Source organism: Arachis stenosperma, chromosome 3 (assembly GCF_014773155.1).
Source record: "Arachis stenosperma cultivar V10309 chromosome 3, arast.V10309.gnm1.PFL2, whole genome shotgun sequence".
Lineage (NCBI taxonomy): Eukaryota > Viridiplantae > Streptophyta > Magnoliopsida > Fabales > Fabaceae > Arachis > Arachis stenosperma.
This window is the reverse complement of record NC_080379.1, coordinates 91596470-91609384: the sequence shown is the minus strand read 5'-3', so window position 1 is coordinate 91609384 and position 12915 is coordinate 91596470. Positions and strand designations below refer to the sequence as shown.

General features: G+C 41.1%; 1 non-coding gene across 1 annotated transcript; it reads right to left on the bottom strand.

Moving 5' to 3' along the window:
- Positions 1-654: 654 nt before the first annotated feature.
- On the bottom strand, positions 655-761 carry LOC130972322 (small nucleolar RNA R71). The gene has a single exon (XR_009083509.1). It is a non-coding gene; the product is annotated as a small nucleolar RNA R71 (small nucleolar RNA).
- Between the last annotated feature and the right edge of the window lie 12154 nt (positions 762-12915).

Below are 12915 nucleotides of genomic sequence, written 5' to 3'. Positions count from 1 at the left end.
ATTCTTCTTCTTCTACCTCCTCCTTATATTCTTCTTTTCCTCTGACATCTCAAGAAATCTCTATACTGTGACATAGAGGATTTCATATTTTCTTGTTCTCTTCTCTTTCATATGAGCAGGAGCAAAGACAAAAGCATTCTTGTTGAGGCTGATCCTGAACCTGAAAGGACCTTGAAGCGAAAGCTAAGAGAAGCTAAAGTACTACTCTCTATAGAGGACCTAACAGAAATCTTCAAACAAGAAGAAGACTTGGCAGCCGAAAACAACAACAATGCCAACAACGCAAGGAAAGTGCTTGGTGACTTTACTGCACCTACTCCCGACTTCTTTTGGAGAAGCATCTCTATCCCTGCCATTGGAGCAAACAACTTTGAGCTTAAGCCTCAATTAGTTTCTCTAATGCAACAGAATTGCAAGTTCCATGGACTTCCATTGGAAGATCCTCATCAGTTTTTAGCTGAATTCTTGCAAATCTGTGACACTGTCAAGACCAATGGGGTTGACCCTGAGGTCTACAGACTTATGCCATTCCCTTTTGCTGTAAGAGACAGAGCTAGGATATGGTTGGACTCACAACCTAAAGAAAGCCTGAACTCTTGGGAAAAGCTAGTCAATGCCTTCTTGGCAAAGTTCTTTCTACCTCAAAAATTGAGTAAGCTTAGAGTGGAAGTCCAAACCTTCAGACAGAAAGAAGGTGAATCCCTCTATGAAGCTTGGGAAAGATACAAACAATTGATCAGAAAGTGTCCTGATGACAAGTCATCATATACCCATTTTTCAAGCTAATTTCACTTGTTTTATTAGCATTTATACACTTTCTTGCATCCTAAGTAAGTGATTTGGAGTGAAAATGCATAACTTCTTTAAATCAAACAACCACCATGAAATTAATGTTAACTCATGAGGTTTAAGCTAAATTTAATTGATTTTTAATTGATTTATAAGCCTCTTGAATTTAGTGATACTTTGAGTGGTTGTTTTGGTTTATTGTAGGTGAAGAAAAGAAAAAAAAAGGAAAAGCGTGGCCTAAGGAAGTGTGGCCCAAGGAAAAGAAAGTGTGGTCAAAGAGAGAAGAAGTGTGGCGCACAACATGAGGAAGGGCAAACATTGCCCTCCACAAGGGCACACTGCCCTCTAGGAGGGCAACATAAGGGAACCAAGCATGAAAGGCAACTCTGCCCTGCCCACTACAAGGGCAGAGCACAAATCTGTGCCTTGGAATCAAGAAGAAGAAAATGTTGCCCTGCCCTCCACAAGGGCAGTATCGGGCTCACAAAGGGAGAAAATCAAAGGAAAATGTCTCCAAATGCTTGCCACAAGAGTTGAACACGGGACCATGAGGAAGCAAGGAACTAAGTGCCATCACCGTGCCAAGAAAGCCAAGAAAATTAAGTAGCGTGTGTTTCGGCCATGATTCGAACTTGGGACATCAAAGTGAAAACACTGCCCTGCCCTCCGCGAGGGCAGGGCAGCATTTTGTGTGGCATGATTCTGGCGCACCAAGGAATGAATCTGGCAGCACCAGCGCGCACCACAGCACGATCCTGGCAGCACCAGCGCGCACCACAGCACAATTTCTGGCGCACCAATTTTTTCTGCCCTGCCCTCCGCGAGGGCAGGGCAGCGTTCTACGCACCAAGCCGCACCAAGCACCATTTTCTGCCCTGCCCTCCACAAGGGTAGGGCAGCCTCCTGGAAGCAACTTCTCATGGGCCAAAAATTGAATTAAAAATCCAATTTAATTCAATTCTTCACCAAATCAAAAGCCCATCCAAATCCCAAGATCCAAGAATAGAAAGTGTATAAATAGGAGTTAGTTTGATGTAAATAGGACCTTTGGACCTTTACCTTTACTTTCACTTTTGAACTTTTGACATTTACCTTTTACTTGATTTTTGAATTTCATACTTCCTTTGGAGCTTGGAATTCTGGAACTCTTGGTGACTTGACCGAGATTTCAGAGAATTGGGGAGGAGAATTGATCTCTCTTCTTCCTCATTCTTGCTTGAGCACTTTTAATTTTCTTGTTTTGAGTTTTGGGTGTGAAGAGTTGAGGAAATTCTGTCTCAACCTCCATTCAAAATCTCTTTAATTCCTTTCTGCACAATTAAATTGAATTTCAATTTCCTTTACTGCTTCTTCTTAAATTTCTTGTTAATTACTTTGTGAACTTGGATCTGGGAAGGCAATTGAGATCTAGGCTTTGCTACCTAGTCTCTGGAGACCTGAGATCCCAATTTACTTTTGGTTCTTCTGTGAACCTCTGCTGCACTTTATTTTCTTACTGTTTGAATCATAATTGTTTCTAATTCAATTCCTGTTCTATTGATTGTTGCAATTCACATTCTCTTGCTTAAATTCTGGAATCCCTATCCTCAAATCCCTTTTACATTCAAGCAATTTATATTCCTTGCAATTTAAGTTACTGCAATTTACATTTCTTGCACTTTAAGTTTCAGTCATTTACTTTCTTGTTCTTTAAGATTCTGCAAGTTTACTTTCCTGCTCTTTAATTTACTGCGAATTTCCCTTCCCCCTTTACATTCCAAGCAATTTAATTTCTGTTAAAACACAAATCACTCAATCAATACTTGATTCGCTTGACTAAACTAACCACTGAACTAAAATTGCTCAATCCTTCAATCCCTGTGGGATCGACCTCACTCATATGAGTTATTATTACTTGATGCGACCTGGTACACTTGCCGGTGAGTTTTGTGTCGGATCGTTTTCCGCACATCATGTCCTTCTGACATGCTTTCTGAATGGATCATCATAGGTATCTTCTATGATGGTCTGTCTGAACTATCCAAGATGTCATTGGACAGCTCTGCTGGAGGATCTCTTCATCTAAAGAAGACGCCTGTAGAAGCTCAAGAACTCATTGAAATGGTTGCAAATAACCAATTCATGTACACTTCTGAAAGGAATCCTGTGAACAATGGGACGAATCAGAAGAAAGGAGTTCTTGAGATTGATACTCTGAATGCCATATTGGCTCAGAATAAAATATTGACTCAGCAAGTCAATATGATTTTTCAAAGTCTGTCTGGAATGCAAGCTGCACCAGGCAGTACTAAGGACACTTCATCTGAAGAAGAAGCTTATGATCCTGAGAACCCATCATTGGAAGAGGTGAATTACATGGGAGAACCCTATGGAAACACCTATAATCCTTCACGGAGAAATCATCCAAATCTCTCATGGAAGGATCAACAGAGACCTCAACAAGGTTTTAACAACAATAATGGTGGAAGAAACAGGTTTAGCAATGGCAAGCCTTTTCCATCATCTTCTCAGCAACAGACAGAGAATTCTAAGCAGAGCCACTCTAACTTAGCAAACATGGTCTCTGATCTAATCAAAACCACTTAAAGTTTCATGACTGAAACAAGGTCCTCCATTAGAAACTTGGAGGCACAAGTGGATCAGCTGAGTAAGAAAGTTACTGAACTCCCTCCTAGTACTCTTCCAAGCAATACAGAAGAGAATCCAAAAGGAGAGTGTAAGGCCATCAACATGGCCGAATTTGGAGAGGAGAAAGAGGCAGTGAGCGCCACTGAGGAAGACCTCAATGGACGTCCATTGGCCTCCAATGAGTTCCCTAATGAGGAACCATGGGAATCTGAGGCTCACACTGAGACCATAGAGATTCCATTGGATTTACTTCTTCCATTCATGAGCTCTGATGAGTATTCTTCCTCTGAAGAGGACGAAGATGTCACTGAAGAGCAAGTTGCTAAGTACCTTGGAGCAATCATGAAGCTAAATGACAAGTTATTTGGTAATGAGACTTGGGAGGATGAACCCCCTTTGCTCACCAAAGAACTGGATGACTTGACTAGGCAGAGATTACCTCAAAAGAGACAGGACCCTGGGAAGTTCTCAATACCTTGCACATTAGGCACCATGACCTTCGAGAAGGCTTTGTGTGACCTAGGGTCAAGCATAAACCTCATGCCTCTCTCTGTAATAGAGAAGTTAGGGATCTTTGAGGTACAAGCTGCAAGAATCTCACTAGAGATGGCAGACAATTCAAGAAAACAAGCTTATGGACTTGTAGAGGATGTTCTGGTAAAGGTTAAAGACCATTACATCCCTGCTGATTTCATAGTCCTAGAGACTGGGAAGTGCATGGATGAATCCATCATCCTTGGCAGACCCTTCCTAGCCACAGCAAAGGCTGTGATTGATGTTGACAGAGGAGAATTGATCATTCAAGTGAATGAAGAATCATTTGTGTTTAAGGCTCAAGGATCTCCCTCTGAACCATAGAGAGGAAGCATGAAAAGCTTCTCTCAAAACAGAATCAAACAGAGCCCCCACAGTCAAACTCTAAGTTTGGTGTTGGGAGGCCACAACCAAATTCTAAGTTTGGTATTGAACCCCCACATTCAAACTCTAAGTTTGGTATTGGGAGGTTCCAACATTGCTCTGAGTATCTGTGAGGCTCCATGAGAGCCCACTGTCAAGCTACTGACATTAAAGAAGCGCTTGTTGGGAGGCAACCCAATTTTACTATATCTATCTATTTTCCATTGTTATTTTATGTTTTCTATAGGTTGATGATCATGAGAAGTCACATAAATAATTAAAAAAGCAAAAATAGAATCAAAAACAGAAAGAAAAATAGCACACCCTGGAGGAAAAGCTTGGTGGCGTTTAAACGCGAGTAAGGGCAGCAAATGGCCGTTTAACGCCAGAAAGGGGCACCAGACTGGCGTTTAACGCCAAAAAGGGGCACCAGACTGGCGTTTCACGCCAGAAAAGGGCAGCAGCCCGGCGTTTAATGCCAGGATTGGCAGAAATGGCGTTTTACACGCCACTTGGTGCAGGGATGAGCTATCCTTGACACCTCAGGATCTGTGAACCCCACAAGATCCCCACCTACCCTACCACTCTATTTCTTCTTCACCCATTCACCCCTCACCTATCAAATCCCACCATTTTCTTCACCACTTTTCCTCCCAAACCCACCCATAATGGCCGAAACATACCCCCCTCTCCACTCCTATATAAACCCATCTTCACTCCTTCATTTTCACACAACCTAATCACTACTTCTCCCCCTTGGCTGAACCACAAAGCCCCCTCTATCTCCTCTATTTTCTTCTTCTTCTACTCCTTTCTTTCCTCTTTTGCTCGAGGACGAGCAAACCTTCTAAGTTTGGTGTGGTAAAAGCGTTGCTTTTTGTTTTTCCATAACCATTTATGGCACCTAAGGCCGGAGAAACCTCTAGAAAGAAGAAAGGGAAGGCAAAAGCTTCCACCTCCGAGTCATGGGAGATGGAGAGATTCATCTCAAGGGTGCATCAAGACCACTTCTATGAAGTTGTGGCCATGAAGGAGATGAACACCCCTACACTAGAAGGGTCAACTTTGATCAAAGGTTGGACCAAGTCCTTATAGACATTTGTGAAGGGGGCACTCAATGGAAGAGAGATTCAAGAGGGAAGCTAGTTCAACTGAGAAGGCATGACCTCAAGCCCGTGGCTAGGGGATGGTTGGAGTTTATCCAACGCTCAATCATTCCCACTAGCAACCGGTCCGAAGCTACTATAGACCGGGCTATCATGATTTATAGCATCATGATTGGAGAGGAAGTAGAAGTTCATGAGGTTATATCCCAAGAACTTTATAAGGTGGCGGACAAGTCCTCTACCTTGGCAAGGTTAGCCTTCCCTCATCTCATTTGTCACCTCTGTAATTCAGTTGGAATTAACATAGAGGGAGACATCCTTATTGATGAGGACAAGCCCATCACTAAGAAGAGGATGGAGCAAACAAGAGATCCCACTCATGGACATGAGGAAATCCCTGAGATGCCTCAAGGGATGCACTTTCCTCCACAAAACTATTGGGAGCAAATCAACACCTCCCTAGGAGAATTGAGTTCCAACATGGGACAACTAAGGGTGGAGCACCAAGAACATTCCATCCTCCTCCATGAAATTAAAGAAGATCAAAGAATCATGAGAGAGGAGCAACAAAGGCAAGGAAGAGACATTGAGGAGCTCAAGCACTCCCTAAGATTTTCAAGAGGAAGAACATGCCGCCATCACTAAGGTGGACCCGTTCTTTCATCTCCTTGTTCTTTATTTTTCTGTTTTTTGAATTTTTATGCCTATGTTTATCTATGTTTGTGTCCTATTACATGATCATTAGTGTCTTAGTGTCTATGCCTTAAAGTTATGAATATCCTATGAATCCATCACCTTTCTTAAATGAAAAATGTTCTTAATTGAAAAAGAGAAGAATTGCATGAATTTCGAATTTTATAACAAATTAATTATTTTGATGTGGTGGCAATACTTTTGACTTCTGAATGTATGCTTGAACAGTGCATATGTCTTTTGAATTTGTTATTCATGAATGTTAAAATTGTTGGCTCTTGAAAGAATGATGAAAAAGGAGACATGTTACTGAGGATCTGAAAAATCATAAAAATGATTCTTGAAGCAAGAAAAAGCAGTGAATTCAAAAAGAAAAGAGAGTATATGCGAAAAAAAAGAGAAAGAAAAAGAAAGAGCAAGAAGAAAAAGCCAATAGCCCTTTAAACCAAAAGGCAAGGGTAAAAATAAAAAGGATCCAAGGCTTTGAGCATCAGTGGATCGGAGGGCCTACAGGAATAACATCCTGGCCTAAGCGGCTAAACCAAGCCGTCCCTAACCATGTGCTTGTGGCGTGAAGGTGTCAACTGAAAACTTGAGACTGAGCGGTTAAAGTCGTGATCCAAAGAAAAAAGAGTGTGCTTAAGAACCCTGGACACCTCTAATTGGGGACTCTAGCAAAGCTGAGTCACAATCTGAAAAGGTTCACCCAGTTATGTGTCTCTGGCATGGATGTATCCGGTGGTAATACTGGAAAACAGAGTGCTTTGGGCCACGGCCAAGACTCATAAAGTAGTTGTGTTCAAGAATCATCATACTTAAACTAGGAGAATCAATAACACTATCCGGATTCTGAGTTCCTATAGAAGCCAATCATTCTGAACTTCAAAGGATAAAGTGAGATGCCAAAACTGTTCAGAGGCAAAAAGCTAAAAGCCCCGCTCATCTAATTAATACTGGTCTTCATAGATGTTTTTGGAATTCATTGTATATTCTTTTCTTTTTATCCTATTTGATTTTCAGTTGCTTGGGGACAAGCAACAATTTAAGTTTGGTGTTGTAATGAGCAGATAATTTATACGCTTTTTGGCATTGTTTTTAGTATGTTTTTAGTATGTTTTAGTTAGTTTTTATTATATTTTTATTAGTTTTTATTTAAAATTCACTTTTCTGGACTTTACTATGAGTTTGTGTGTTTTTCTGTGATTTCAGGTATTTTCTGGCTGCAATTGAGGGACCTGAGCAAAAATCTAATTCAGAGGCTGAAAAGGACTGCAGATGCTGTTGGATTCTGACCTCCCTGCACATGAAGTGGATTTTCTGGAGCTACAGAAGCCCAATTGGCGCGCTCTCAATTGCGTTGGAAAGTAGACATCTAGGGCTTTCCTGCAATATATAATAGTTCATACTTTACCCGAGATTTGATGGCCCAAATAGGCGTTCCAAGTCATCTTCAGAATTCCCGGCGTTAAACGCCCATAATTGGCATAAAAGTGGGAATTAAACGCCCAAACTGGCACAAAAGCTGGCGTTTAACTCCAAGAAAAGTCTCTACACATGAAAGCTTTAATGCTCAGCCCAAGCACACACCAAGTGGGCCCGGAAGTGGATTTTTACCTCATTTACTCATTTTTGTAAATCCTAAGCTACTAGTTCTCTATAAATAGGACCTTTTGCTATTGTATTTTCATCTTTGATCAGTCCTATGCTATCTTAGATCAGATCTTGGTTCTTCTGGTTCCCTCTCTAGGGCCGAAGCCAATGATCACCATTATCACTTATGTATTTTCAACGGTGGAGTTTCTACACACCACAGATTAAGGTGTACAGCTCTGCTGTACCTCGAGTATCAATGCAATTACTACTATTTTCCATTTAATTCAGCTTATTCTTGTTCTAAGATATTCATTCGCACCCAAGAACTTGATGAATGTGATGATTATGTGACGCTCATCATCATTCACACTTATGAACGCGTGCCTGACAACCACCTCCGTTCTACATGCAAACAAGGCTTGAATGTATATCTCTTGGATTCCTTAATAAGAATCTTTGTGGTATAAGCTAGAATTGATGGCGGCATTCTTGAGAATCCGGAAAGTCTAAACCTTGTCTATGGTATTCCGAGTAGGATTCAGGGATTGAATGACTGTGACGAGCTTCAAACTCGCGATTGTGGGGCGTTAGTGACAGACTCAAAAGAATCACTGGATTCTATTCAGACATGATCGAGAACCGACAGATGAATAGCCGTGCTGTGACAGAGCCCGTTGAACATTTTCACTGAGAGGACGGGACTGTAGCCATTGACAACGGTAATGCCCAACATACAGCTTGCCATGGAAAGGAGTAAGAAGGATTGGATGAAGACAGTAGGAAAGCAGAGAGATGGAAGGGACAAAGCATCTCCATACGCTTATTTGAAATTCTCACCAATAAATTACATAAATATCTCTATCTTTATTTTATGTTTTATTTATCTTTTAATCATTAATCCTCCATAACCATTTGAATCCGCCTGACTGAGATTTACAAGATGACCATAGCTTGCTTCATACCAACAATCTCCGTGGGATCGACCCTTACTCGCGTAAGGTTTATTACTTGGACGACCCAGTGCACTTGCTAGTTAGTTGTGCGAAGTTGTGATAAAAAGTTGAGATAGCAATTGAGTGTACCATGTTGATGGCGCCATTGATGATCACAATTTCGTCCACCAGCTCCCCTGGTCTATCAATGTGCGGTGAAGATTTGCGTATGCCAGTATAATAGTGATGACCATGGGATCGTCATTCCCTGACGTGACGCCGGATGCGTCTTCCTTGGTAAAAGTGATCACCGGGATGTCGGGTGTTTTCTCCTTTTCGGCGACGTGATATACATGATATCTTTTACGAGATGATTTAGAGATTCCTCCCCCGACAAACCCACCGTGTATCATGTGAACATGTCTTTCTGGCGTTCGAGATGTCCGCGCGGTTGGTCCGACATCTTATGCTCTTCTTCTTTTTCTTTGATCATTATCATGGGTGGCCAGATATCGATCTAGCTTTCCTTCTCGTACGAGTTTTTGATAAACCACTATTTTATGGTTTATATTGTGTTTAATTATGTGGTTTTATCATGATCCTTACCCACTTATTCATTAATTTAGCATGCATTTATATTTCCTTCCTTAAATTACTACATGGTTGAAAACTGCTTCCTAGAGACTTTTTAATTATGCATTTTAGTTTTCCTTTATCCCATTCGATGCCGTAATCTGTGTGTTAAGTGTTTCAGGCTTTATAGGGCATGGATGAGTTGGAGAATGGAAGGGAAGCTAGCAAAAATGGAAGGAACACAAGAAATTGAGGAGATAACCAGCGAGAAGTGACACGGCCGCATGGCTCACGCGTTCGCGCGAAGGAGGAGAAATCGCGGTGATGCGGCCGCATGGCTCACGCGACCGCGCGGAATGGAAAAGCACAAGTGACGCAGAGGCGTGGATGACATGAACACGTGGCAGGGAAAAATGCGAATGACGCGTTCGCATGGATGACATGATCACGTGACGTGCGCGATCTGCATAATCTGTAGGATTCGCTGGTGGCGATTTTGGGCCCTATTTTGACCCAGTTTTCGGCCCAGAACAGCAGACTAGAGCTAGAGAACATGCAAAAACCAGAGACAACAATTCATTCTACAGAGTTTTAGTTTCAGATCTAGTTTTTACTCCTCCTCTAGGTTTTCTCTCTAGACATTCATAGTTCTTAGGATTTTATTTTTCTACCACTTTTTGCATTGCGATACTGAGAAGAGTTATTACCTCATCAAGACTTCGTCATTCTAGTTCGTTTTCTTTACTTGGCTTTACTCTTCCATGTCCTTTGCTTTGCTTAATTTTACCATTGGAATATTTTTAGGATTATTTAATACAAGGATTATTTTTATTTTTAATTGATTATTTTGATTTTTATTTATAATGTCTTTCTTCAATTCCCTTTCATATGTTATGAATTTTACATTCACAATGAGCGAGTAGTTCCCTAACTTGATGGGGAGTTGATTGAAAAGAACCTTTGAGTTGGAAGGCTTGAAAGAAAGATTATAATTGGGTTATTGTTGGCTTGCCCTCTAGTCACTAACACCAATCCCTTTTAATTAAGTGGGTTGCAACTTGTGAACGGGCATAGCATCCCAACTTGTTTGACTTTTCCTTACCTAGTAAGAGATAACTAAACAGGATAACCTTTAATTATCAATTAATCTAGAGAGTAATCCAACAACAGCGGGATTTCCAACTAATCAACTCCCAGTCAAAGCTTTTATTTACATTATTCAAATTTTCCAATTTTATTTCCTGTTTACTCAACTCAAACCTTTTTGAAAACATCTAATTAATAAAATAGCACACTTTTTTGTAACTCGTTGGGAGACGACCTGGGATTCATACTCCCAGTATTTTAATTTTAAATTCCCGTGACACCTTTCTAAATTGATAAGTGGATTTCTGGTGAGTTAAGAACTATACTTGCAACATATATATTTTAATAATTTTTAATTCACCAATTTTCGCCGCATCAATTTTTTGCGCCGTTGCCGGGGAGTTGCAATAGAGTACTAAAGTTATTAATTAGAATTTATTTATTTGCATTTTATTTTATTTTTGTCACTATGAGCTGTACGCTTCTTTCGTTAAATGACGTGTTCACTTCCTGATCCAAGCTTGCCAGTATTTGACCCTGAAATTGAAAGAACTCTTTCACGTATAAGGCAAGCTAGGCGTCGGCGACTCCTCTTTGAGGACGAAACGAAACCGTCATCTAAGGAAGAAACAAGCTCCCTCTCTACTAATCCAGTTCATTTACGTGCAGGTGACATGGCAGCGCCCAGAAGAGTCACTATCCAGGAGGAAGGAGCCCCTGATTTTACGCTCCAACTATTCCAGGCGCACCACCCAGCAGTAGCTGTAGATTTTGAAATAAAGTCTTCACTACTCAACTTGATGCCCAAGTTTCATGGCTTACCTGCTCAAGAGCCTATCAAGCATCTTAGGGATTTCCAAACCACTTGTTCTACTGTTAAGCGTGATGGCACTGATGAAATCTCTATTCTGTTGAAAGCCTTCCCGTTTTCTCCAGAGGGAAAGGCAAGAGAGTGGTACTACACTCAACCCGAAGCAACTTTTTCCAACTGGGATGCACTTATGAGAGAGTTTCTGGATAAATTCTTTCCAGCTGAAGTTGCCGATAAGCTGAGGAAGGACATGTCTATGATCGTTTAGGATGAATCTGAGACCCTCTATGAATACTTGGAACACTTCAATACTCTTCGAGATGCATGTCCCCATCATATGATTGACAAGATAGTTTTGCTCGGTTACTTTACACAGGGTTTGAAATCTCAAGATAGGACCACACTGGAAGGTGCTAGCAATGGTTCTATGAAAAAGTACAAGACTACGGAAGAAGCATGGGAATTGGTCAGTGACTTAGCTGACTCTACTAGGAATCATAGGCAGAGACAAAGTTAGTCAAGAGCTGTTGCGGAGGTATCCACTAATAAAGAGACTACTGCTATAGCCCAGAGCTTATGTGAATTGACTAACTTGCTGAAGCAGATGCAACTAAATCACCAACAACCTCAGCAAGTTCAGCCCTCTCCACCACAGCACAGCCAGCAGTTAGTTCCACAAAGAGTGTGTGGAATCTGTGCAGATTACAGTCACTATATCGATGAGTGTCCGCAGCTCCAACAAGAAGACAACACTGTAGCAGCCACTCATAACTTTTATGACCGTCCCAATCAAGGGTACAATCAAGGTGGCAACTATAACCAAGGATGGCAGGATAATTCTAACCAAGGCTGGAGAGATAATTCTAATCAGGGTTGGAGAGATAATCATAACAGAGGAGACAGAGATAACAATGGAAATCACAGGTGGAATAACAATAACAATTTTAGGCAGCAGAATCAGACTCAGTCCTACAGAGCACCTCATTTAAGACAGCCTCAAGCATCTCAGCAGACTTCTCAGATCACTTATCCCTCTTCATCTCCTAATGATGAATTACTACAATCCATTGATCGGAGGCAACAGGCCATGGAAAACAACCTTATTTCTACTCTGAATGGTTTGAATTCTACTTTGCAAGCCCTTGTCTCACAGATTGGATCAATGAATAACTCCAACAATCAGTTCTCAAGCTCTGGTGGACTCCCCTCTCAACAATTACTCAACCCAAAGGGTGGTATTAATGCCATCACCCTAAGGTCCGGAACCACATTGCAGGAGGGGAATCAGGAGGAGCCAAACCCACCAGAACACGCCTCAGCTGAAGAGGTAGTAGAAATAGAAGATGTTGAAGAGGAAGAGGACATACAGGACATAGCTGAAGAAGAAGAAGCTAAACCACAGGAGGAAGCACCAAAAGGCACAGACACTGCAGAAAACACCACTCCCATTCCATTTCCACAACTTGCAAGGAAGCCCAGGAAGCAGTTGGAACCTGACCCCAAAATGGTAGAAATCTTCAAAAAGGTTGAGGTAACTGTTCCCCTTTTTGATGTCATTCAACAGGTACCTAAATATGCAAAGTTTCTAAAAGATTTGTGCATACATAAAGACAAAATTAATGAATTAGAAACTATTCCTTTAGGAAGCTCTATATCTGCTTTAATAGGAAATTTACCTGAAAAATGTAGTAACCCAGGTCCTTGTATAGTTAGTTGTACTATTGGTGGTGTAGTAATTTATGATTGCATGTGTGATTTAGGAGCATGTGTTAGTATAATGCCTTAAACTGTATATGATGTTTTGAGG